We start from the raw sequence: 16,597 nt of genomic DNA, 5'->3' as shown, positions 1-16,597 counted from the left end.
ACACAGCTACTCAGCGCGGCCATATAGACGCACAGAAATGCAGCCATCGGCTGCAACTGCAAACATTGCCCAGATTAAGTTTTATAATGCCCGATCGTATCAATTAGGTTAAAAAATGCAAGTAGGAAGTGTCTGAAGCATGTCAGAGCACTGCTAAGTGTATTTACGAGTCCCATGCTTCTGTCTGGTTCCATGGTGTAACGGTTAGCACTCTGGACTCTGAATCCAGCGATCCGAGTTCGAATCTCGGTGGAACCTTCGTTTAGTCTAAATTTTCTGTAATAAGCATTTCTCGCCGAAGAAGTAGCAGCGATAGGCTCAGGGATTTAGTTCCTACGTTTGTGTAAATAACGAGACGTCTATGAAACGGCTGAATATTGGTGCGACTATGTGACCTATATAGCACATTAAACGAGTAATGCCTGTAAGAGCAAGCAATTTTAAGATAATTCGAAGAATTATCATTATCCTACGGAGGCTAAGAATCCCATGATTATCAACTAGCTATTACAAGCTGAGCAAATGAATTTCCTTTAAAATAGGTTTAAAACATAGGGAGGTTCTGACCGAGTGGGCATGCTCTGGAGCCTCTTTGCTCGTGAGATTAGAAAAACAGTCCTCTGGGCCGGATTTGAACCAGCGACCTATGGATAACTGTCAATCCTCCACTACAGTCCACCGCTCTACCAACTGAGCTACCAGAGGCTCTGCTTACTTTCTTATTCGTACTGATTGCTTTAGCTCCGTCCCTGTCTTTCGTTTCCACACACAGCTACTCAGCGCGGCCATATAGACGCACAGAAATGCAGCCATCGGCTGCAACTGCAAACATTGCCCAGATTAAGTTTTATAATGCCCGATCGTATCAATTAGGTTAAAAAATGCAAGTAGGAAGTGTCTGAAGCATGTCAGAGCACTGCTAAGTGTATTTACGAGTCCCATGCTTCTGTCTGGTTCCATGGTGTAACGGTTAGCACTCTGGACTCTGAATCCAGCGATCCGAGTTCGAATCTCGGTGGAACCTTCGTTTAGTCTAAATTTTCTGTAATAAGCATTTCTCGCCGAAGAAGTAGCAGCGATAGGCTCAGGGATTTAGTTCCTACGTTTGTGTAAATAACGAGACGTCTATGAAACGGCTGAATATTGGTGCGACTATGTGACCTATATAGCACATTAAACGAGTAATGCCTGTAAGAGCAAGCAATTTTAAGATAATTCGAAGAATTATCATTATCCTACGGAGGCTAAGAATCCCATGATTATCAACTAGCTATTACAAGCTGAGCAAATGAATTTCCTTTAAAATAGGTTTAAAACATAGGGAGGTTCTGACCGAGTGGGCATGCTCTGGAGCCTCTTTGCTCGTGAGATTAGAAAAACAGTCCTCTGGGCCGGATTTGAACCAGCGACCTATGGATAACTGTGAATCCTCCACTACAGTCCACCGCTCTACCAACTGAGCTACCAGAGGCTCTGCTTACTTTCTTATTCGTACTGATTGCTTTAGCTCCGTCCCTGTCTTTCGTTTCCACACACAGCTACTCAGCGCGGCCATATAGACGCACAGAAATGCAGCCATCGGCTGCAACTGCAAACATTGCCCAGATTAAGTTTTATAATGCCCGATCGTATCAATTAGGTTAAAAAATGCAAGTAGGAAGTGTCTGAAGCATGTCAGAGCACTGCTAAGTGTATTTACGAGTCCCATGCTTCTGTCTGGTTCCATGGTGTAACGGTTAGCACTCTGGACTCTGAATCCAGCGATCCGAGTTCGAATCTCGGTGGAACCTTCGTTTAGTCTAAATTTTCTGTAATAAGCATTTCTCGCCGAAGAAGTAGCAGCGATAGGCTCAGGGATTTAGTTCCTACGTTTGTGTAAATAACGAGACGTCTATGAAACGGCTGAATATTGGTGCGACTATGTGACCTATATAGCACATTAAACGAGTAATGCCTGTAAGAGCAAGCAATTTTAAGATAATTCGAAGAATTATCATTATCCTACGGAGGCTAAGAATCCCATGATTATCAACTAGCTATTACAAGCTGAGCAAATGAATTTCCTTTAAAATAGGTTTAAAACATAGGGAGGTTCTGACCGAGTGGGCATGCTCTGGAGCCTCTTTGCTCGTGAGATTAGAAGAACAGTCCTCTGGGCCGGATTTGAACCAGCGACCTATGGATAACTGTGAATCCTCCACTACAGTCCACCGCTCTACCAACTGAGCTACCAGAGGCTCTGCTTACTTTCTTATTCGTACTGATTGCTTTAGCTCCGTCCCTGTCTTTCGTTTCCACACACAGCTACTCAGCGCGGCCATATAGACGCACAGAAATGCAGCCATCGGCTGCAACTGCAAACATTGCCCAGATTAAGTTTTATAATGCCCGATCGTATCAATTAGGTTAAAAAATGCAAGTAGGAAGTGTCTGAAGCATGTCAGAGCACTGCTAAGTGTATTTACGAGTCCCATGCTTCTGTCTGGTTCCATGGTGTAACGGTTAGCACTCTGGACTCTGAATCCAGCGATCCGAGTTCGAATCTCGGTGGAACCTTCGTTTAGTCTAAATTTTCTGTAATAAGCATTTCTCGCCGAAGAAGTAGCAGCGATAGGCTCAGGGATTTAGTTCCTACGTTTGTGTAAATAACGAGACGTCTATGAAACGGCTGAATATTGGTGCGACTATGTGACCTATATAGCACATTAAACGAGTAATGCCTGTAAGAGCAAGCAATTTTAAGATAATTCGAAGAATTATCATTATCCTACGGAGGCTAAGAATCCCATGATTATCAACTAGCTATTACAAGCTGAGCAAATGAATTTCCTTTAAAATAGGTTTAAAACATAGGGAGGTTCTGACCGAGTGGGCATGCTCTGGAGCCTCTTTGCTCGTGAGATTAGAAAAACAGTCCTCTGGGCCGGATTTGAACCAGCGACCTATGGATAACTGTCAATCCTCCACTACAGTCCACCGCTCTACCAACTGAGCTACCAGAGGCTCTGCTTACTTTCTTATTCGTACTGATTGCTTTAGCTCCGTCCCTGTCTTTCGTTTCCACACACAGCTACTCAGCGCGGCCATATAGACGCACAGAAATGCAGCCATCGGCTGCAACTGCAAACATTGCCCAGATTAAGTTTTATAATGCCCGATCGTATCAATTAGGTTAAAAAATGCAAGTAGGAAGTGTCTGAAGCATGTCAGAGCACTGCTAAGTGTATTTACGAGTCCCATGCTTCTGTCTGGTTCCATGGTGTAACGGTTAGCACTCTGGACTCTGAATCCAGCGATCCGAGTTCGAATCTCGGTGGAACCTTCGTTTAGTCTAAATTTTCTGTAATAAGCATTTCTCGCCGAAGAAGTAGCAGCGATAGGCTCAGGGATTTAGTTCCTACGTTTGTGTAAATAACGAGACGTCTATGAAACGGCTGAATATTGGTGCGACTATGTGACCTATATAGCACATTAAACGAGTAATGCCTGTAAGAGCAAGCAATTTTAAGATAATTCGAAGAATTATCATTATCCTACGGAGGCTAAGAATCCCATGATTATCAACTAGCTATTACAAGCTGAGCAAATGAATTTCCTTTAAAATAGGTTTAAAACATAGGGAGGTTCTGACCGAGTGGGCATGCTCTGGAGCCTCTTTGCTCGTGAGATTAGAAAAACAGTCCTCTGGGCCGGATTTGAACCAGCGACCTATGGATAACTGTGAATCCTCCACTACAGTCCACCGCTCTACCAACTGAGCTACCAGAGGCTCTGCTTACTTTCTTATTCGTACTGATTGCTTTAGCTCCGTCCCTGTCTTTCGTTTCCACACACAGCTACTCAGCGCGGCCATATAGACGCACAGAAATGCAGCCATCGGCTGCAACTGCAAACATTGCCCAGATTAAGTTTTATAATGCCCGATCGTATCAATTAGGTTAAAAAATGCAAGTAGGAAGTGTCTGAAGCATGTCAGAGCACTGCTAAGTGTATTTACGAGTCCCATGCTTCTGTCTGGTTCCATGGTGTAACGGTTAGCACTCTGGACTCTGAATCCAGCGATCCGAGATCGAATCTCGGTGGAACCTTCGTTTAGTCTAAATTTTCTGTAATAAGCATTTCTCGCCGAAGAAGTAGCAGCGATAGGCTCAGGGATTTAGTTCCTACGTTTGTGTAAATAACGAGACGTCTATGAAACGGCTGAATATTGGTGCGACTATGTGACCTATATAGCACATTAAACGAGTAATGCCTGTAAGAGCAAGCAATTTTAAGATAATTCGAAGAATTATCATTATCCTACGGAGGCTAAGAATCCCATGATTATCAACTAGCTATTACAAGCTGAGCAAATGAATTTCCTTTAAAATAGGTTTAAAACATAGGGAGGTTCTGACCGAGTGGGCATGCTCTGGAGCCTCTTTGCTCGTGAGATTAGAAAAACAGTCCTCTGGGCCGGATTTGAACCAGCGACCTATGGATAACTGTGAATCCTCCACTACAGTCCACCGCTCTACCAACTGAGCTACCAGAGGCTCTGCTTACTTTCTTATTCGTACTGATTGCTTTAGCTCCGTCCCTGTCTTTCGTTTCCACACACAGCTACTCAGCGCGGCCATATAGACGCACAGAAATGCAGCCATCGGCTGCAACTGCAAACATTGCCCAGATTAAGTTTTATAATGCCCGATCGTATCAATTAGGTTAAAAAATGCAAGTAGGAAGTGTCTGAAGCATGTCAGAGCACTGCTAAGTGTATTTACGAGTCCCATGCTTCTGTCTGGTTCCATGGTGTAACGGTTAGCACTCTGGACTCTGAATCCAGCGATCCGAGTTCGAATCTCGGTGGAACCTTCGTTTAGTCTAAATTTTCTGTAATAAGCATTTCTCGCCGAAGAAGTAGCAGCGATAGGCTCAGGGATTTAGTTCCTACGTTTGTGTAAATAACGAGACGTCTATGAAACGGCTGAATATTGGTGCGACTATGTGACCTATATAGCACATTAAACGAGTAATGCCTGTAAGAGCAAGCAATTTTAAGATAATTCGAAGAATTATCATTATCCTACGGAGGCTAAGAATCCCATGATTATCAACTAGCTATTACAAGCTGAGCAAATGAATTTCCTTTAAAATAGGTTTAAAACATAGGGAGGTTCTGACCGAGTGGGCATGCTCTGGAGCCTCTTTGCTCGTGAGATTAGAAAAACAGTCCTCTGGGCCGGATTTGAACCAGCGACCTATGGATAACTGTGAATCCTCCACTACAGTCCACCGCTCTACCAACTGAGCTACCAGAGGCTCTGCTTACTTTCTTATTCGTACTGATTGCTTTAGCTCCGTCCCTGTCTTTCGTTTCCACACACAGCTACTCAGCGCGGCCATATAGACGCACAGAAATGCAGCCATCGGCTGCAACTGCAAACATTGCCCAGATTAAGTTTTATAATGCCCGATCGTATCAATTAGGTTAAAAAATGCAAGTAGGAAGTGTCTGAAGCATGTCAGAGCACTGCTAAGTGTATTTACGAGTCCCATGCTTCTGTCTGGTTCCATGGTGTAACGGTTAGCACTCTGGACTCTGAATCCAGCGATCCGAGTTCGAATCTCGGTGGAACCTTCGTTTAGTCTAAATTTTCTGTAATAAGCATTTCTCGCCGAAGAAGTAGCAGCGATAGGCTCAGGGATTTAGTTCCTACGTTTGTGTAAATAACGAGACGTCTATGAAACGGCTGAATATTGGTGCGACTATGTGACCTATATAGCACATTAAACGAGTAATGCCTGTAAGAGCAAGCAATTTTAAGATAATTCGAAGAATTATCATTATCCTACGGAGGCTAAGAATCCCATGATTATCAACTAGCTATTACAAGCTGAGCAAATGAATTTCCTTTAAAATAGGTTTAAAACATAGGGAGGTTCTGACCGAGTGGGCATGCTCTGGAGCCTCTTTGCTCGTGAGATTAGAAAAACAGTCCTCTGGGCCGGATTTGAACCAGCGACCTATGGATAACTGTGAATCCTCCACTACAGTCCACCGCTCTACCAACTGAGCTACCAGAGGCTCTGCTTACTTTCTTATTCGTACTGATTGCTTTAGCTCCGTCCCTGTCTTTCGTTTCCACACACAGCTACTCAGCGCGGCCATATAGACGCACAGAAATGCAGCCATCGGCTGCAACTGCAAACATTGCCCAGATTAAGTTTTATAATGCCCGATCGTATCAATTAGGTTAAAAAATGCAAGTAGGAAGTGTCTGAAGCATGTCAGAGCACTGCTAAGTGTATTTACGAGTCCCATGCTTCTGTCTGGTTCCATGGTGTAACGGTTAGCACTCTGGACTCTGAATCCAGCGATCCGAGTTCGAATCTCGGTGGAACCTTCGTTTAGTCTAAATTTTCTGTAATAAGCATTTCTCGCCGAAGAAGTAGCAGCGATAGGCTCAGGGATTTAGTTCCTACGTTTGTGTAAATAACGAGACGTCTATGAAACGGCTGAATATTGGTGCGACTATGTGACCTATATAGCACATTAAACGAGTAATGCCTGTAAGAGCAAGCAATTTTAAGATAATTCGAAGAATTATCATTATCCTACGGAGGCTAAGAATCCCATGATTATCAACTAGCTATTACAAGCTGAGCAAATGAATTTCCTTTAAAATAGGTTTAAAACATAGGGAGGTTCTGACCGAGTGGGCATGCTCTGGAGCCTCTTTGCTCGTGAGATTAGAAAAACAGTCCTCTGGGCCGGATTTGAACCAGCGACCTATGGATAACTGTGAATCCTCCACTACAGTCCACCGCTCTACCAACTGAGCTACCAGAGGCTCTGCTTACTTTCTTATTCGTACTGATTGCTTTAGCTCCGTCCCTGTCTTTCGTTTCCACACACAGCTACTCAGCGCGGCCATATAGACGCACAGAAATGCAGCCATCGGCTGCAACTGCAAACATTGCCCAGATTAAGTTTTATAATGCCCGATCGTATCAATTAGGTTAAAAAATGCAAGTAGGAAGTGTCTGAAGCATGTCAGAGCACTGCTAAGTGTATTTACGAGTCCCATGCTTCTGTCTGGTTCCATGGTGTAACGGTTAGCACTCTGGACTCTGAATCCAGCGATCCGAGTTCGAATCTCGGTGGAACCTTCGTTTAGTCTAAATTTTCTGTAATAAGCATTTCTCGCCGAAGAAGTAGCAGCGATAGGCTCAGGGATTTAGTTCCTACGTTTGTGTAAATAACGAGACGTCTATGAAACGGCTGAATATTGGTGCGACTATGTGACCTATATAGCACATTAAACGAGTAATGCCTGTAAGAGCAAGCAATTTTAAGATAATTCGAAGAATTATCATTATCCTACGGAGGCTAAGAATCCCATGATTATCAACTAGCTATTACAAGCTGAGCAAATGAATTTCCTTTAAAATAGGTTTAAAACATAGGGAGGTTCTGACCGAGTGGGCATGCTCTGGAGCCTCTTTGCTCGTGAGATTAGAAAAACAGTCCTCTGGGCCGGATTTGAACCAGCGACCTATGGATAACTGTGAATCCTCCACTACAGTCCACCGCTCTACCAACTGAGCTACCAGAGGCTCTGCTTACTTTCTTATTCGTACTGATTGCTTTAGCTCCGTCCCTGTCTTTCGTTTCCACACACAGCTACTCAGCGCGGCCATATAGACGCACAGAAATGCAGCCATCGGCTGCAACTGCAAACATTGCCCAGATTAAGTTTTATAATGCCCGATCGTATCAATTAGGTTAAAAAATGCAAGTAGGAAGTGTCTGAAGCATGTCAGAGCACTGCTAAGTGTATTTACGAGTCCCATGCTTCTGTCTGGTTCCATGGTGTAACGGTTAGCACTCTGGACTCTGAATCCAGCGATCCGAGTTCGAATCTCGGTGGAACCTTCGTTTAGTCTAAATTTTCTGTAATAAGCATTTCTCGCCGAAGAAGTAGCAGCGATAGGCTCAGGGATTTAGTTCCTACGTTTGTGTAAATAACGAGACGTCTATGAAACGGCTGAATATTGGTGCGACTATGTGACCTATATAGCACATTAAACGAGTAATGCCTGTAAGAGCAAGCAATTTTAAGATAATTCGAAGAATTATCATTATCCTACGGAGGCTAAGAATCCCATGATTATCAACTAGCTATTACAAGCTGAGCAAATGAATTTCCTTTAAAATAGGTTTAAAACATAGGGAGGTTCTGACCGAGTGGGCATGCTCTGGAGCCTCTTTGCTCGTGAGATTAGAAAAACAGTCCTCTGGGCCGGATTTGAACCAGCGACCTATGGATAACTGTGAATCCTCCACTACAGTCCACCGCTCTACCAACTGAGCTACCAGAGGCTCTGCTTACTTTCTTATTCGTACTGATTGCTTTAGCTCCGTCCCTGTCTTTCGTTTCCACACACAGCTACTCAGCGCGGCCATATAGACGCACAGAAATGCAGCCATCGGCTGCAACTGCAAACATTGCCCAGATTAAGTTTTATAATGCCCGATCGTATCAATTAGGTTAAAAAATGCAAGTAGGAAGTGTCTGAAGCATGTCAGAGCACTGCTAAGTGTATTTACGAGTCCCATGCTTCTGTCTGGTTCCATGGTGTAACGGTTAGCACTCTGGACTCTGAATCCAGCGATCCGAGTTCGAATCTCGGTGGAACCTTCGTTTAGTCTAAATTTTCTGTAATAAGCATTTCTCGCCGAAGAAGTAGCAGCGATAGGCTCAGGGATTTAGTTCCTACGTTTGTGTAAATAACGAGACGTCTATGAAACGGCTGAATATTGGTGCGACTATGTGACCTATATAGCACATTAAACGAGTAATGCCTGTAAGAGCAAGCAATTTTAAGATAATTCGAAGAATTATCATTATCCTACGGAGGCTAAGAATCCCATGATTATCAACTAGCTATTACAAGCTGAGCAAATGAATTTCCTTTAAAATAGGTTTAAAACATAGGGAGGTTCTGACCGAGTGGGCATGCTCTGGAGCCTCTTTGCTCGTGAGATTAGAAAAACAGTCCTCTGGGCCGGATTTGAACCAGCGACCTATGGATAACTGTGAATCCTCCACTACAGTCCACCGCTCTACCAACTGAGCTACCAGAGGCTCTGCTTACTTTCTTATTCGTACTGATTGCTTTAGCTCCGTCCCTGTCTTTCGTTTCCACACACAGCTACTCAGCGCGGCCATATAGACGCACAGAAATGCAGCCATCGGCTGCAACTGCAAACATTGCCCAGATTAAGTTTTATAATGCCCGATCGTATCAATTAGGTTAAAAAATGCAAGTAGGAAGTGTCTGAAGCATGTCAGAGCACTGCTAAGTGTATTTACGAGTCCCATGCTTCTGTCTGGTTCCATGGTGTAACGGTTAGCACTCTGGACTCTGAATCCAGCGATCCGAGTTCGAATCTCGGTGGAACCTTCGTTTAGTCTAAATTTTCTGTAATAAGCATTTCTCGCCGAAGAAGTAGCAGCGATAGGCTCAGGGATTTAGTTCCTACGTTTGTGTAAATAACGAGACGTCTATGAAACGGCTGAATATTGGTGCGACTATGTGACCTATATAGCACATTAAACGAGTAATGCCTGTAAGAGCAAGCAATTTTAAGATAATTCGAAGAATTATCATTATCCTACGGAGGCTAAGAATCCCATGATTATCAACTAGCTATTACAAGCTGAGCAAATGAATTTCCTTTAAAATAGGTTTAAAACATAGGGAGGTTCTGACCGAGTGGGCATGCTCTGGAGCCTCTTTGCTCGTGAGATTAGAAAAACAGTCCTCTGGGCCGGATTTGAACCAGCGACCTATGGATAACTGTGAATCCTCCACTACAGTCCACCGCTCTACCAACTGAGCTACCAGAGGCTCTGCTTACTTTCTTATTCGTACTGATTGCTTTAGCTCCGTCCCTGTCTTTCGTTTCCACACACAGCTACTCAGCGCGGCCATATAGACGCACAGAAATGCAGCCATCGGCTGCAACTGCAAACATTGCCCAGATTAAGTTTTATAATGCCCGATCGTATCAATTAGGTTAAAAAATGCAAGTAGGAAGTGTCTGAAGCATGTCAGAGCACTGCTAAGTGTATTTACGAGTCCCATGCTTCTGTCTGGTTCCATGGTGTAACGGTTAGCACTCTGGACTCTGAATCCAGCGATCCGAGTTCGAATCTCGGTGGAACCTTCGTTTAGTCTAAATTTTCTGTAATAAGCATTTCTCGCCGAAGAAGTAGCAGCGATAGGCTCAGGGATTTAGTTCCTACGTTTGTGTAAATAACGAGACGTCTATGAAACGGCTGAATATTGGTGCGACTATGTGACCTATATAGCACATTAAACGAGTAATGCCTGTAAGAGCAAGCAATTTTAAGATAATTCGAAGAATTATCATTATCCTACGGAGGCTAAGAATCCCATGATTATCAACTAGCTATTACAAGCTGAGCAAATGAATTTCCTTTAAAATAGGTTTAAAACATAGGGAGGTTCTGACCGAGTGGGCATGCTCTGGAGCCTCTTTGCTCGTGAGATTAGAAAAACAGTCCTCTGGGCCGGATTTGAACCAGCGACCTATGGATAACTGTGAATCCTCCACTACAGTCCACCGCTCTACCAACTGAGCTACCAGAGGCTCTGCTTACTTTCTTATTCGTACTGATTGCTTTAGCTCCGTCCCTGTCTTTCGTTTCCACACACAGCTACTCAGCGCGGCCATATAGACGCACAGAAATGCAGCCATCGGCTGCAACTGCAAACATTGCCCAGATTAAGTTTTATAATGCCCGATCGTATCAATTAGGTTAAAAAATGCAAGTAGGAAGTGTCTGAAGCATGTCAGAGCACTGCTAAGTGTATTTACGAGTCCCATGCTTCTGTCTGGTTCCATGGTGTAACGGTTAGCACTCTGGACTCTGAATCCAGCGATCCGAGTTCGAATCTCGGTGGAACCTTCGTTTAGTCTAAATTTTCTGTAATAAGCATTTCTCGCCGAAGAAGTAGCAGCGATAGGCTCAGGGATTTAGTTCCTACGTTTGTGTAAATAACGAGACGTCTATGAAACGGCTGAATATTGGTGCGACTATGTGACCTATATAGCACATTAAACGAGTAATGCCTGTAAGAGCAAGCAATTTTAAGATAATTCGAAGAATTATCATTATCCTACGGAGGCTAAGAATCCCATGATTATCAACTAGCTATTACAAGCTGAGCAAATGAATTTCCTTTAAAATAGGTTTAAAACATAGGGAGGTTCTGACCGAGTGGGCATGCTCTGGAGCCTCTTTGCTCGTGAGATTAGAAAAACAGTCCTCTGGGCCGGATTTGAACCAGCGACCTATGGATAACTGTGAATCCTCCACTACAGTCCACCGCTCTACCAACTGAGCTACCAGAGGCTCTGCTTACTTTCTTATTCGTACTGATTGCTTTAGCTCCGTCCCTGTCTTTCGTTTCCACACACAGCTACTCAGCGCGGCCATATAGACGCACAGAAATGCAGCCATCGGCTGCAACTGCAAACATTGCCCAGATTAAGTTTTATAATGCCCGATCGTATCAATTAGGTTAAAAAATGCAAGTAGGAAGTGTCTGAAGCATGTCAGAGCACTGCTAAGTGTATTTACGAGTCCCATGCTTCTGTCTGGTTCCATGGTGTAACGGTTAGCACTCTGGACTCTGAATCCAGCGATCCGAGTTCGAATCTCGGTGGAACCTTCGTTTAGTCTAAATTTTCTGTAATAAGCATTTCTCGCCGAAGAAGTAGCAGCGATAGGCTCAGGGATTTAGTTCCTACGTTTGTGTAAATAACGAGACGTCTATGAAACGGCTGAATATTGGTGCGACTATGTGACCTATATAGCACATTAAACGAGTAATGCCTGTAAGAGCAAGCAATTTTAAGATAATTCGAAGAATTATCATTATCCTACGGAGGCTAAGAATCCCATGATTATCAACTAGCTATTACAAGCTGAGCAAATGAATTTCCTTTAAAATAGGTTTAAAACATAGGGAGGTTCTGACCGAGTGGGCATGCTCTGGAGCCTCTTTGCTCGTGAGATTAGAAAAACAGTCCTCTGGGCCGGATTTGAACCAGCGACCTATGGATAACTGTGAATCCTCCACTACAGTCCACCGCTCTACCAACTGAGCTACCAGAGGCTCTGCTTACTTTCTTATTCGTACTGATTGCTTTAGCTCCGTCCCTGTCTTTCGTTTCCACACACAGCTACTCAGCGCGGCCATATAGACGCACAGAAATGCAGCCATCGGCTGCAACTGCAAACATTGCCCAGATTAAGTTTTATAATGCCCGATCGTATCAATTAGGTTAAAAAATGCAAGTAGGAAGTGTCTGAAGCATGTCAGAGCACTGCTAAGTGTATTTACGAGTCCCATGCTTCTGTCTGGTTCCATGGTGTAACGGTTAGCACTCTGGACTCTGAATCCAGCGATCCGAGTTCGAATCTCGGTGGAACCTTCGTTTAGTCTAAATTTTCTGTAATAAGCATTTCTCGCCGAAGAAGTAGCAGCGATAGGCTCAGGGATTTAGTTCCTACGTTTGTGTAAATAACGAGACGTCTATGAAACGGCTGAATATTGGTGCGACTATGTGACCTATATAGCACATTAAACGAGTAATGCCTGTAAGAGCAAGCAATTTTAAGATAATTCGAAGAATTATCATTATCCTACGGAGGCTAAGAATCCCATGATTATCAACTAGCTATTACAAGCTGAGCAAATGAATTTCCTTTAAAATAGGTTTAAAACATAGGGAGGTTCTGACCGAGTGGGCATGCTCTGGAGCCTCTTTGCTCGTGAGATTAGAAAAACAGTCCTCTGGGCCGGATTTGAACCAGCGACCTATGGATAACTGTGAATCCTCCACTACAGTCCACCGCTCTACCAACTGAGCTACCAGAGGCTCTGCTTACTTTCTTATTCGTACTGATTGCTTTAGCTCCGTCCCTGTCTTTCGTTTCCACACACAGCTACTCAGCGCGGCCATATAGACGCACAGAAATGCAGCCATCGGCTGCAACTGCAAACATTGCCCAGATTAAGTTTTATAATGCCCGATCGTATCAATTAGGTTAAAAAATGCAAGTAGGAAGTGTCTGAAGCATGTCAGAGCACTGCTAAGTGTATTTACGAGTCCCATGCTTCTGTCTGGTTCCATGGTGTAACGGTTAGCACTCTGGACTCTGAATCCAGCGATCCGAGTTCGAATCTCGGTGGAACCTTCGTTTAGTCTAAATTTTCTGTAATAAGCATTTCTCGCCGAAGAAGTAGCAGCGATAGGCTCAGGGATTTAGTTCCTACGTTTGTGTAAATAACGAGACGTCTATGAAACGGCTGAATATTGGTGCGACTATGTGACCTATATAGCACATTAAACGAGTAATGCCTGTAAGAGCAAGCAATTTTAAGATAATTCGAAGAATTATCATTATCCTACGGAGGCTAAGAATCCCATGATTATCAACTAGCTATTACAAGCTGAGCAAATGAATTTCCTTTAAAATAGGTTTAAAACATAGGGAGGTTCTGACCGAGTGGGCATGCTCTGGAGCCTCTTTGCTCGTGAGATTAGAAAAACAGTCCTCTGGGCCGGATTTGAACCAGCGACCTATGGATAACTGTGAATCCTCCACTACAGTCCACCGCTCTACCAACTGAGCTACCAGAGGCTCTGCTTACTTTCTTATTCGTACTGATTGCTTTAGCTCCGTCCCTGTCTTTCGTTTCCACACACAGCTACTCAGCGCGGCCATATAGACGCACAGAAATGCAGCCATCGGCTGCAACTGCAAACATTGCCCAGATTAAGTTTTATAATGCCCGATCGTATCAATTAGGTTAAAAAATGCAAGTAGGAAGTGTCTGAAGCATGTCAGAGCACTGCTAAGTGTATTTACGAGTCCCATGCTTCTGTCTGGTTCCATGGTGTAACGGTTAGCACTCTGGACTCTGAATCCAGCGATCCGAGTTCGAATCTCGGTGGAACCTTCGTTTAGTCTAAATTTTCTGTAATAAGCATTTCTCGCCGAAGAAGTAGCAGCGATAGGCTCAGGGATTTAGTTCCTACGTTTGTGTAAATAACGAGACGTCTATGAAACGGCTGAATATTGGTGCGACTATGTGACCTATATAGCACATTAAACGAGTAATGCCTGTAAGAGCAAGCAATTTTAAGATAATTCGAAGAATTATCATTATCCTACGGAGGCTAAGAATCCCATGATTATCAACTAGCTATTACAAGCTGAGCAAATGAATTTCCTTTAAAATAGGTTTAAAACATAGGGAGGTTCTGACCGAGTGGGCATGCTCTGGAGCCTCTTTGCTCGTGAGATTAGAAAAACAGTCCTCTGGGCCGGATTTGAACCAGCGACCTATGGATAACTGTGAATCCTCCACTACAGTCCACCGCTCTACCAACTGAGCTACCAGAGGCTCTGCTTACTTTCTTATTCGTACTGATTGCTTTAGCTCCGTCCCTGTCTTTCGTTTCCACACACAGCTACTCAGCGCGGCCATATAGACGCACAGAAATGCAGCCATCGGCTGCAACTGCAAACATTGCCCAGATTAAGTTTTATAATGCCCGATCGTATCAATTAGGTTAAAAAATGCAAGTAGGAAGTGTCTGAAGCATGTCAGAGCACTGCTAAGTGTATTTACGAGTCCCATGCTTCTGTCTGGTTCCATGGTGTAACGGTTAGCACTCTGGACTCTGAATCCAGCGATCCGAGTTCGAATCTCGGTGGAACCTTCGTTTAGTCTAAATTTTCTGTAATAAGCATTTCTCGCCGAAGAAGTAGCAGCGATAGGCTCAGGGATTTAGTTCCTACGTTTGTGTAAATAACGAGACGTCTATGAAACGGCTGAATATTGGTGCGACTATGTGACCTATATAGCACATTAAACGAGTAATGCCTGTAAGAGCAAGCAATTTTAAGATAATTCGAAGAATTATCATTATCCTACGGAGGCTAAGAATCCCATGATTATCAACTAGCTATTACAAGCTGAGCAAATGAATTTCCTTTAAAATAGGTTTAAAACATAGGGAGGTTCTGACCGAGTGGGCATGCTCTGGAGCCTCTTTGCTCGTGAGATTAGAAAAACAGTCCTCTGGGCCGGATTTGAACCAGCGACCTATGGATAACTGTGAATCCTCCACTACAGTCCACCGCTCTACCAACTGAGCTACCAGAGGCTCTGCTTACTTTCTTATTCGTACTGATTGCTTTAGCTCCGTCCCTGTCTTTCGTTTCCACACACAGCTACTCAGCGCGGCCATATAGACGCACAGAAATGCAGCCATCGGCTGCAACTGCAAACATTGCCCAGATTAAGTTTTATAATGCCCGATCGTATCAATTAGGTTAAAAAATGCAAGTAGGAAGTGTCTGAAGCATGTCAGAGCACTGCTAAGTGTATTTACGAGTCCCATGCTTCTGTCTGGTTCCATGGTGTAACGGTTAGCACTCTGGACTCTGAATCCAGCGATCCGAGTTCGAATCTCGGTGGAACCTTCGTTTAGTCTAAATTTTCTGTAATAAGCATTTCTCGCCGAAGAAGTAGCAGCGATAGGCTCAGGGATTTAGTTCCTACGTTTGTGTAAATAACGAGACGTCTATGAAACGGCTGAATATTGGTGCGACTATGTGACCTATATAGCACATTAAACGAGTAATGCCTGTAAGAGCAAGCAATTTTAAGATAATTCGAAGAATTATCATTATCCTACGGAGGCTAAGAATCCCATGATTATCAACTAGCTATTACAAGCTGAGCAAATGAATTTCCTTTAAAATAGGTTTAAAACATAGGGAGGTTCTGACCGAGTGGGCATGCTCTGGAGCCTCTTTGCTCGTGAGATTAGAAAAACAGTCCTCTGGGCCGGATTTGAACCAGCGACCTATGGATAACTGTGAATCCTCCACTACAGTCCACCGCTCTACCAACTGAGCTACCAGAGGCTCTGCTTACTTTCTTATTCGTACTGATTGCTTTAGCTCCGTCCCTGTCTTTCGTTTCCACACACAGCTACTCAGCGCGGCCATATAGACGCACAGAAATGCAGCCATCGGCTGCAACTGCAAACATTGCCCAGATTAAGTTTTATAATGCCCGATCGTATCAATTAGGTTAAAAAATGCAAGTAGGAAGTGTCTGAAGCATGTCAGAGCACTGCTAAGTGTATTTACGAGTCCCATGCTTCTGTCTGGTTCCATGGTGTAACGGTTAGCACTCTGGACTCTGAATCCAGCGATCCGAGTTCGAATCTCGGTGGAACCTTCGTTTAGTCTAAATTTTCTGTAATAAGCATTTCTCGCCGAAGAAGTAGCAGCGATAGGCTCAGGGATTTAGTTCCTACGTTTGTGTAAATAACGAGACGTCTATGAAACGGCTGAATATTGGTGCGACTATGTGACCTATATAGCACATTAAACGAGTAATGCCTGTAAGAGCAAGCAATTTTAAGATAATTCGAAGAATTATCATTATCCTACGGAGGCTAAGAATCCCATGATTATCAACTAGCTATTAC

The 16,597-nt window shown here is 43.7% G+C and overlaps 43 non-coding genes across 43 annotated transcripts; 22 read left to right on the top strand and 21 right to left on the bottom strand.

Annotated features, from left to right (window-relative positions):
• Positions 1-186: 186 nt before the first annotated feature.
• Positions 187-258, top strand: Trnaq-cug (transfer RNA glutamine (anticodon CUG)). The gene has a single exon. It is a non-coding gene; the product is annotated as a tRNA-Gln (tRNA).
• Positions 259-616: 358 nt separating this feature from the next.
• Trnay-gua (transfer RNA tyrosine (anticodon GUA)) lies at positions 617-705 on the bottom strand. The gene is given in 2 exon segments: positions 617-652; positions 669-705. It is a non-coding gene; the product is annotated as a tRNA-Tyr (tRNA).
• Positions 706-952: 247 nt separating this feature from the next.
• Trnaq-cug (transfer RNA glutamine (anticodon CUG)) lies at positions 953-1,024 on the top strand. Its single transcript has one exon. It is a non-coding gene; the product is annotated as a tRNA-Gln (tRNA).
• Positions 1,025-1,382: 358 nt separating this feature from the next.
• Positions 1,383-1,471, bottom strand: Trnay-gua (transfer RNA tyrosine (anticodon GUA)). Its single transcript is given in 2 exon segments — positions 1,383-1,418; positions 1,435-1,471. It is a non-coding gene; the product is annotated as a tRNA-Tyr (tRNA).
• A 247-nt stretch (positions 1,472-1,718) lies between these two features.
• Trnaq-cug (transfer RNA glutamine (anticodon CUG)) lies at positions 1,719-1,790 on the top strand. Its single transcript has one exon. It is a non-coding gene; the product is annotated as a tRNA-Gln (tRNA).
• A 358-nt stretch (positions 1,791-2,148) lies between these two features.
• Trnay-gua (transfer RNA tyrosine (anticodon GUA)) lies at positions 2,149-2,237 on the bottom strand. Its single transcript is given in 2 exon segments — positions 2,149-2,184; positions 2,201-2,237. It is a non-coding gene; the product is annotated as a tRNA-Tyr (tRNA).
• A 247-nt stretch (positions 2,238-2,484) lies between these two features.
• Trnaq-cug (transfer RNA glutamine (anticodon CUG)) lies at positions 2,485-2,556 on the top strand. The gene has a single exon. It is a non-coding gene; the product is annotated as a tRNA-Gln (tRNA).
• Positions 2,557-2,914: 358 nt separating this feature from the next.
• On the bottom strand, positions 2,915-3,003 carry Trnay-gua (transfer RNA tyrosine (anticodon GUA)). Its single transcript is given in 2 exon segments — positions 2,915-2,950; positions 2,967-3,003. It is a non-coding gene; the product is annotated as a tRNA-Tyr (tRNA).
• A 247-nt stretch (positions 3,004-3,250) lies between these two features.
• Positions 3,251-3,322, top strand: Trnaq-cug (transfer RNA glutamine (anticodon CUG)). Its single transcript has one exon. It is a non-coding gene; the product is annotated as a tRNA-Gln (tRNA).
• Positions 3,323-3,680: 358 nt separating this feature from the next.
• Trnay-gua (transfer RNA tyrosine (anticodon GUA)) lies at positions 3,681-3,769 on the bottom strand. The gene is given in 2 exon segments: positions 3,681-3,716; positions 3,733-3,769. It is a non-coding gene; the product is annotated as a tRNA-Tyr (tRNA).
• Positions 3,770-4,016: 247 nt separating this feature from the next.
• On the top strand, positions 4,017-4,088 carry Trnaq-cug (transfer RNA glutamine (anticodon CUG)). Its single transcript has one exon. It is a non-coding gene; the product is annotated as a tRNA-Gln (tRNA).
• Positions 4,089-4,446: 358 nt separating this feature from the next.
• Trnay-gua (transfer RNA tyrosine (anticodon GUA)) lies at positions 4,447-4,535 on the bottom strand. The gene is given in 2 exon segments: positions 4,447-4,482; positions 4,499-4,535. It is a non-coding gene; the product is annotated as a tRNA-Tyr (tRNA).
• A 247-nt stretch (positions 4,536-4,782) lies between these two features.
• Trnaq-cug (transfer RNA glutamine (anticodon CUG)) lies at positions 4,783-4,854 on the top strand. The gene has a single exon. It is a non-coding gene; the product is annotated as a tRNA-Gln (tRNA).
• Positions 4,855-5,212: 358 nt separating this feature from the next.
• Trnay-gua (transfer RNA tyrosine (anticodon GUA)) lies at positions 5,213-5,301 on the bottom strand. The gene is given in 2 exon segments: positions 5,213-5,248; positions 5,265-5,301. It is a non-coding gene; the product is annotated as a tRNA-Tyr (tRNA).
• A 247-nt stretch (positions 5,302-5,548) lies between these two features.
• Positions 5,549-5,620, top strand: Trnaq-cug (transfer RNA glutamine (anticodon CUG)). The gene has a single exon. It is a non-coding gene; the product is annotated as a tRNA-Gln (tRNA).
• A 358-nt stretch (positions 5,621-5,978) lies between these two features.
• On the bottom strand, positions 5,979-6,067 carry Trnay-gua (transfer RNA tyrosine (anticodon GUA)). The gene is given in 2 exon segments: positions 5,979-6,014; positions 6,031-6,067. It is a non-coding gene; the product is annotated as a tRNA-Tyr (tRNA).
• Positions 6,068-6,314: 247 nt separating this feature from the next.
• On the top strand, positions 6,315-6,386 carry Trnaq-cug (transfer RNA glutamine (anticodon CUG)). The gene has a single exon. It is a non-coding gene; the product is annotated as a tRNA-Gln (tRNA).
• A 358-nt stretch (positions 6,387-6,744) lies between these two features.
• Positions 6,745-6,833, bottom strand: Trnay-gua (transfer RNA tyrosine (anticodon GUA)). The gene is given in 2 exon segments: positions 6,745-6,780; positions 6,797-6,833. It is a non-coding gene; the product is annotated as a tRNA-Tyr (tRNA).
• Positions 6,834-7,080: 247 nt separating this feature from the next.
• Trnaq-cug (transfer RNA glutamine (anticodon CUG)) lies at positions 7,081-7,152 on the top strand. Its single transcript has one exon. It is a non-coding gene; the product is annotated as a tRNA-Gln (tRNA).
• Positions 7,153-7,510: 358 nt separating this feature from the next.
• Trnay-gua (transfer RNA tyrosine (anticodon GUA)) lies at positions 7,511-7,599 on the bottom strand. Its single transcript is given in 2 exon segments — positions 7,511-7,546; positions 7,563-7,599. It is a non-coding gene; the product is annotated as a tRNA-Tyr (tRNA).
• Positions 7,600-7,846: 247 nt separating this feature from the next.
• Trnaq-cug (transfer RNA glutamine (anticodon CUG)) lies at positions 7,847-7,918 on the top strand. Its single transcript has one exon. It is a non-coding gene; the product is annotated as a tRNA-Gln (tRNA).
• Positions 7,919-8,276: 358 nt separating this feature from the next.
• Trnay-gua (transfer RNA tyrosine (anticodon GUA)) lies at positions 8,277-8,365 on the bottom strand. The gene is given in 2 exon segments: positions 8,277-8,312; positions 8,329-8,365. It is a non-coding gene; the product is annotated as a tRNA-Tyr (tRNA).
• Positions 8,366-8,612: 247 nt separating this feature from the next.
• Positions 8,613-8,684, top strand: Trnaq-cug (transfer RNA glutamine (anticodon CUG)). The gene has a single exon. It is a non-coding gene; the product is annotated as a tRNA-Gln (tRNA).
• Positions 8,685-9,042: 358 nt separating this feature from the next.
• On the bottom strand, positions 9,043-9,131 carry Trnay-gua (transfer RNA tyrosine (anticodon GUA)). The gene is given in 2 exon segments: positions 9,043-9,078; positions 9,095-9,131. It is a non-coding gene; the product is annotated as a tRNA-Tyr (tRNA).
• A 247-nt stretch (positions 9,132-9,378) lies between these two features.
• Positions 9,379-9,450, top strand: Trnaq-cug (transfer RNA glutamine (anticodon CUG)). Its single transcript has one exon. It is a non-coding gene; the product is annotated as a tRNA-Gln (tRNA).
• A 358-nt stretch (positions 9,451-9,808) lies between these two features.
• On the bottom strand, positions 9,809-9,897 carry Trnay-gua (transfer RNA tyrosine (anticodon GUA)). The gene is given in 2 exon segments: positions 9,809-9,844; positions 9,861-9,897. It is a non-coding gene; the product is annotated as a tRNA-Tyr (tRNA).
• A 247-nt stretch (positions 9,898-10,144) lies between these two features.
• Positions 10,145-10,216, top strand: Trnaq-cug (transfer RNA glutamine (anticodon CUG)). The gene has a single exon. It is a non-coding gene; the product is annotated as a tRNA-Gln (tRNA).
• A 358-nt stretch (positions 10,217-10,574) lies between these two features.
• Trnay-gua (transfer RNA tyrosine (anticodon GUA)) lies at positions 10,575-10,663 on the bottom strand. The gene is given in 2 exon segments: positions 10,575-10,610; positions 10,627-10,663. It is a non-coding gene; the product is annotated as a tRNA-Tyr (tRNA).
• Positions 10,664-10,910: 247 nt separating this feature from the next.
• Trnaq-cug (transfer RNA glutamine (anticodon CUG)) lies at positions 10,911-10,982 on the top strand. Its single transcript has one exon. It is a non-coding gene; the product is annotated as a tRNA-Gln (tRNA).
• Positions 10,983-11,340: 358 nt separating this feature from the next.
• Positions 11,341-11,429, bottom strand: Trnay-gua (transfer RNA tyrosine (anticodon GUA)). The gene is given in 2 exon segments: positions 11,341-11,376; positions 11,393-11,429. It is a non-coding gene; the product is annotated as a tRNA-Tyr (tRNA).
• A 247-nt stretch (positions 11,430-11,676) lies between these two features.
• Trnaq-cug (transfer RNA glutamine (anticodon CUG)) lies at positions 11,677-11,748 on the top strand. Its single transcript has one exon. It is a non-coding gene; the product is annotated as a tRNA-Gln (tRNA).
• Positions 11,749-12,106: 358 nt separating this feature from the next.
• Trnay-gua (transfer RNA tyrosine (anticodon GUA)) lies at positions 12,107-12,195 on the bottom strand. The gene is given in 2 exon segments: positions 12,107-12,142; positions 12,159-12,195. It is a non-coding gene; the product is annotated as a tRNA-Tyr (tRNA).
• A 247-nt stretch (positions 12,196-12,442) lies between these two features.
• Trnaq-cug (transfer RNA glutamine (anticodon CUG)) lies at positions 12,443-12,514 on the top strand. Its single transcript has one exon. It is a non-coding gene; the product is annotated as a tRNA-Gln (tRNA).
• Positions 12,515-12,872: 358 nt separating this feature from the next.
• Trnay-gua (transfer RNA tyrosine (anticodon GUA)) lies at positions 12,873-12,961 on the bottom strand. Its single transcript is given in 2 exon segments — positions 12,873-12,908; positions 12,925-12,961. It is a non-coding gene; the product is annotated as a tRNA-Tyr (tRNA).
• Positions 12,962-13,208: 247 nt separating this feature from the next.
• On the top strand, positions 13,209-13,280 carry Trnaq-cug (transfer RNA glutamine (anticodon CUG)). The gene has a single exon. It is a non-coding gene; the product is annotated as a tRNA-Gln (tRNA).
• A 358-nt stretch (positions 13,281-13,638) lies between these two features.
• Trnay-gua (transfer RNA tyrosine (anticodon GUA)) lies at positions 13,639-13,727 on the bottom strand. Its single transcript is given in 2 exon segments — positions 13,639-13,674; positions 13,691-13,727. It is a non-coding gene; the product is annotated as a tRNA-Tyr (tRNA).
• Positions 13,728-13,974: 247 nt separating this feature from the next.
• On the top strand, positions 13,975-14,046 carry Trnaq-cug (transfer RNA glutamine (anticodon CUG)). Its single transcript has one exon. It is a non-coding gene; the product is annotated as a tRNA-Gln (tRNA).
• Positions 14,047-14,404: 358 nt separating this feature from the next.
• Trnay-gua (transfer RNA tyrosine (anticodon GUA)) lies at positions 14,405-14,493 on the bottom strand. Its single transcript is given in 2 exon segments — positions 14,405-14,440; positions 14,457-14,493. It is a non-coding gene; the product is annotated as a tRNA-Tyr (tRNA).
• A 247-nt stretch (positions 14,494-14,740) lies between these two features.
• Trnaq-cug (transfer RNA glutamine (anticodon CUG)) lies at positions 14,741-14,812 on the top strand. Its single transcript has one exon. It is a non-coding gene; the product is annotated as a tRNA-Gln (tRNA).
• A 358-nt stretch (positions 14,813-15,170) lies between these two features.
• Trnay-gua (transfer RNA tyrosine (anticodon GUA)) lies at positions 15,171-15,259 on the bottom strand. Its single transcript is given in 2 exon segments — positions 15,171-15,206; positions 15,223-15,259. It is a non-coding gene; the product is annotated as a tRNA-Tyr (tRNA).
• A 247-nt stretch (positions 15,260-15,506) lies between these two features.
• Trnaq-cug (transfer RNA glutamine (anticodon CUG)) lies at positions 15,507-15,578 on the top strand. Its single transcript has one exon. It is a non-coding gene; the product is annotated as a tRNA-Gln (tRNA).
• Positions 15,579-15,936: 358 nt separating this feature from the next.
• Positions 15,937-16,025, bottom strand: Trnay-gua (transfer RNA tyrosine (anticodon GUA)). The gene is given in 2 exon segments: positions 15,937-15,972; positions 15,989-16,025. It is a non-coding gene; the product is annotated as a tRNA-Tyr (tRNA).
• Positions 16,026-16,272: 247 nt separating this feature from the next.
• Trnaq-cug (transfer RNA glutamine (anticodon CUG)) lies at positions 16,273-16,344 on the top strand. Its single transcript has one exon. It is a non-coding gene; the product is annotated as a tRNA-Gln (tRNA).
• The last annotated feature ends 253 nt before the right edge of the window (positions 16,345-16,597 follow it).

Source organism: Schistocerca cancellata, chromosome 2 (genome assembly GCF_023864275.1).
Source record: "Schistocerca cancellata isolate TAMUIC-IGC-003103 chromosome 2, iqSchCanc2.1, whole genome shotgun sequence".
NCBI lineage: Eukaryota > Metazoa > Arthropoda > Insecta > Orthoptera > Acrididae > Schistocerca > Schistocerca cancellata.
The sequence above is the reverse complement of the archived record's forward strand: the minus strand, read 5'-3'. Positions and strand labels throughout refer to the sequence as shown.